Source organism: Pongo abelii, chromosome 2, assembly GCF_028885655.2.
Source record: "Pongo abelii isolate AG06213 chromosome 2, NHGRI_mPonAbe1-v2.0_pri, whole genome shotgun sequence".
Taxonomy (NCBI): domain Eukaryota; kingdom Metazoa; phylum Chordata; class Mammalia; order Primates; family Hominidae; genus Pongo; species Pongo abelii.
Genome location: NC_085928.1, coordinates 38,983,714 through 38,988,686, shown reverse-complemented (window position 1 = coordinate 38,988,686; position 4,973 = coordinate 38,983,714). Strand labels below are relative to the sequence as shown.

The window sequence follows — 4,973 nt, the reverse complement described above, 5'->3', positions numbered from 1 at the left end:
TGACCCTTCCATGGCTGACATATGATATGCAGTGCTGAGTCTTTCCAATGGTACCTGTTTTCCAATTGTTCACTTGTACTTGTCATCACTGCAAAACACTAAGGCATGAATTCTACTGATAGCGGGAAATCCAGCTGGAAAGTAACACCATCAGAGCATCCTGGAATATGTGATATGGTTACATAACTATAGTCATGTACAAGCACCAAAAATAAACAATAATTTTTGTAATAATATACTTATAAAATTATTTTAATGTTCAGGAATTTTTCAGTAGATTTGGAAATATTTCAAAAATCATTCTTTCAGGGATTTTTAAAGTCCCACGAGTATGCCATTTTCTCGGATGAATCTTTGAAATTGCTTCAGTTCTTCTGACGCATTCAGCAAATGCTGTGATCTAAACCTTTGTTGTAAGCAGTAGACTTGGATAGATTCCGTGAGGAATACAACAATACGTCGGACACAGATTTGAAGCTCCAAGGAGTTTACAATCTAGTAAAAAGAAATAAGACATATATACATGTGTTCAGCAGATTGATAGCCATCTTAAAGATGTTTGTGCCCTACACTCAGGAACCTGTGAATATATCACCTTACGTGGCAAAAAGTACTTTGCAGATGTGATTAAAATTAAGCATCTTGTGATGGGAGAGATTATCCTGGATTATCTGGGTGGGCCCACCATAATCACATGATTCCTTAAAATAAGAGACTATTTATAAGCAGAGAAAGATGTAAATGGTCAGAGAAATACAATATTGCTAGCGTTGAAGATGAAAGGGGCCCATGAGCCAAGGAATGTGGGTGGCCTGAAAAGCTGGAAGAAGCAAGAAAACGAATTTTCCCCTAGAAAATTTTCCAAAAGAGAACTCAGCCCTGCTAACATCTTGATCTGAGCCAAGTGACACCCGTGTCACATTTTTCACCCCCAGAACTATAAGCTAACAAACTTTGTGTTGTTTTAAACCAGCGAGTTTGTGGTAATCTATTAATGTAGCAACACAAAACTAATACAATGTGTAACTTGAATACAAATTAGAATGTACCAATTGCTGTAGAAGAGATATAAAGTGAAGGAGATCTTAGATGAAGGTTAGCATGGCAAAATTAACTATCTTCTCTCTGATCTTTATCTTTCTTGACTCTATGACTCTTGGATTTGTAACAAATAACATCCATATCAAAACAGTATTGTAATGTCCTCCCCATCTTCCTGGGAACTCTGCAGCATGAAACTAAGGAAATCATGCAAATGAGATGAGTGACTTTTACAAGATGGGAAGCTAGCAAAATTGGCTATTCCTGCACTGAACACAATTCACAACCAAGAAAAAGTTTCCAAAGCCATGTCTAATGCAGCCCGAAGTAAGTTTCTGAGATCACAAAGGTAGATTTATGGTAGGATCACAGTGGCATCAAATGCTATTGCTACCTAAGACTTTTTCGTTAAAAAACAAATTATTCTTCTAGCATTTCCAGAATGTGATACCCACTTTAGCAAGATAAAGAAACTAGCTCCAAATAACAACTCCTTTGCTGTAGTCTGCATGGTGAGTCAAAGATGGAGTTCAAATTGGTAAAATGTTTTTGACTAAATTAAAGAGATAATCAAAAACAAAAAGGGGGGGGAAGGAATCTGTATGAGAGTCAATAGAAATAATAGTTTATACTTGCACATGCAGAGCATATTTATGTACACAACTTAGGTTTTAAGTTTTGTGTGAATAGACGTCATGTTTTACTTCTTTTGTGGATCTTATATTTCTTAGCACAGTACCAGACACATAGTAGGTACAAATGAAATATGTGATCAAGTGATGGATTACTGATATTATTATTGATAATAACAATAACCCTTAATATTTCTGAGGAAGGAATATAAAAAGCAAGCAAGACAGATTCTAAAGAGGGAATATGATAAAGAAGGAATTATTATGTTAAACTTGATAAATGAAACTTTTTAGTGGGTGTTGCATCTTTTTTGTGTACCCCTGTTTAACCATGTGTAATCAGATCACAAGCACAAGACTATATTATTTGTGTACACAATTTATATATTACAACAATGCTGTTAAGGTCTTATAATCCTTGCTTTTACTGATGAGGAAGCTGAGGTCCCAGAGGTTTGATGGCTTGTTATTAAGTAGCAGAGCACAGATTCACACCTAGGCATAAGTAGAAATCCAGACCTCTTTTTTTCACTGCCCTAGTGTAAGAAAAAGATAGTAGACTATAGACTCCAGGAGAGCAAGGGCTCTGGATACTCCCAACACTTGGCACAATATCTGCACATAGGAGGGTTTCAAAGGTGATTGTGAAATGGAGTGCAGTCTGGTGAGTGACAGTGCTCTCTGCATACTCCTTTACCAGAAAGCCCTGGAAAAGAAGACAAGATAGCACACCTTAGGACAACCTTCTCAAGTGATTTTAGGCAGAACTTTTAAGCCTTTGGCACATATTTGAATCACCTGTGGAGATTTTAAAAATTCAAACATCCTGGCCACACCCTAGACCTGCTAGCATAATATCTAAATGAGACCTTCTAGAGCTAGGTCTCACTGAATCTTTGCTATTGAAACACAAGTTCTGAGTCAGCACAGAGCGGAAATCAAATGGTTCTGTTGTTTCTTTTTTTCCCTTATTTAAACAAGGTATTAACAAACAAATGACACCTACATCTTTCCAGACTCCTGATATAAGTAAGTACAGTGCTGAACTCTGAGCAGGCCTGGATTCCTTAGTAATGAAGTGCACCCAGACGAGTTTCGCTTGCAGCTGACAACCAAATTCTGTTGGTGGAGGGAGAGCAATGGGCAATTGAAAAACTATTCTTGGCACACGGAGGGTAACAACACACACTTGGGCCTGTAGTGGGGAAGGCAGAGCATCAGGATAAATAGCTAGTGCATATGCAGCTTAATACCTAGGTGACAGGTTGATAGGTGCAGCAAACCACCATGGCACACGTTTACCTATGTAACAAACCTGCACATCCTGCACATGTATCCCAGAACCTAAAACTAAAAGAAGAGGAAAAACTGTTCTTGGTATGTTGGAGAGGTCTATATGCTTGTACATATAGTCAGAAATAATGAGAATATTATATCATAATGCTCTTACCTCATTCTTTACTCTGAGGGACCTGTTTTTCTCTTAATAGAAACCTAAAACAATGAGCACTCATAATTCTGAATAGAGCTAAAGTTTGAAATGGGAACTCTGCAAACATTATATGTTCTCTCTTATTGTAGCATCTTGTTTATTTTCAGCAGAAGGCACAGAGATCTGGGTGAGTTAAGAACAATGGTCACAGTTTATTGAACCCACCTGTTTTCTTAAAAGGGATAAATTATTACCTGATACAGTACAGAGTTCTTTTAAGTTTATCCCAGGGGGATGGGCCAAACACAGAGATTCTTGAAAGATGTCCATAGGTCATTCGGATGCACACCAGAATTGATGACCAATGTTCTGTAATCAAAACCCCAACTACTCATGTAGGTAAACCATGCCAAACCCTTCATAAATTCATCATAAAATGGGTCTGATCCTTGAATCTACACTCCCTCCATTGTCTTAATGAAGTTACTCTTTTCAAGTCTCCTAAATACAAAGAAAGAAACTGGTGAAATCTAGGAAGGGTAGTATTTTAAAACAAACTTTTTAAATTGTAGCTGAAAAGAATTGGAGAAATAACAAATTATTTTAAAAGGTCTAATGGCAGAATTTTCTCAAAAGGAGAAAAACAAATATTTAAGTATCCCTTTTGCAAGACAGTCCCAACGATGAGGTCAGTCAAGCAAAGTGGCATTTTTCCTTGGAATTCATTGAGGTATTCAGGTCATAATTGGCTGTGGGACTTGGGAAAATGTGGGAGAAGAAACTTGGCTTTTGGAAAACAGGGAAAAATTATCTCAATGCCCCAGAAGCTCTCTCAAACTACAGATTTGCAGTGGGAAATTTAGAGTTAGAATTTCCAGTAATGAAGACAATATATCAAAGCCACGGATTTCAGAGAAGGGGGAAGGTCAGGGAAGTGGTTAAAAAAAGGAAAAGAAAACTGAAATAAATAGTCTTGGATAGTCGAATGGTCAAATAATCTGAGTCATAGGAAAGAGTGATATTGTGTCTAAATGTTAAGTTGGGGGTGAGTGTCTTGTGCTTATATCTGATTACACATTGTTAAACAGGGGTACACAAAAAAGATGCAACACCCACTGAAAAGTTTCATTTATCAAGTTTAACATAATAATTCCTTCTTTATCATATTCCCTCTTTAGAATCTGTCTTGCTTGCTTTTTATATTCCTTCCTCAGAAATATTAAGGGTTATTGTTATTATCAATAATAATAATATCAGTAATCCATCACTTGATCACATATTTCATTTGTACCTACTATGTGTCTGGTACTGTGCTAAGAAATATAAGATCCACAAAAGAAGTAAAACATGATGTCTATTCACACAAAACTGAAAACCTAAGTGGAATTTGTGCATATTCAGACATTAAGTAATAATTGTCTATAAGATGCCAATAGGAAGTGTGATGTGATATGATTTCTGGAATGGGAGGTATCAGTACAACTAGGTTATGTTGAGACAAACCTCAGAGGGAAGTTGGGGACTTGATCTGGATCTTGATGAATGGGGTAGAAGTGGAAGGTGTTAACTATTAGGTTGATGCACAAGTCATTGCAGTTTTCACAATTAAAAGTAATGGCAAAAACCGCAATTACTTATGCACCAAGCTAATACTAGCATGTGGAACTAACAGAGACATGAAAAAGCTCAGCAGGTATAAGGAAATCGGTACGTCTGCTTGATCACTGGAATTAAAAAGTCTATATTTAATATTTAAGTCACAAGAATCATACAGAAAGACTGTAGTCTGATGGAATGAACCCAGGTTTGAGACTGAATTCTGATTTTGCCAATATAGTCTCAGCTTTCACCTAAAATAAGAAGAAATT

The 4,973-nt window shown here is 36.7% G+C and overlaps 1 long non-coding RNA gene across 1 annotated transcript; it reads right to left on the bottom strand.

Annotated features, from left to right (window-relative positions):
* Positions 1-222: 222 nt before the first annotated feature.
* LOC134761110 (uncharacterized) lies at positions 223-2,199 on the bottom strand. The gene is made up of 2 exons (XR_010139344.1): positions 2,169-2,199; positions 223-495 (listed from the first exon to the last, which is right to left on the bottom strand). It is a non-coding gene; the product is annotated as an uncharacterized LOC134761110 (long non-coding RNA).
* Positions 2,200-4,973: the final 2,774 nt, after the last annotated feature.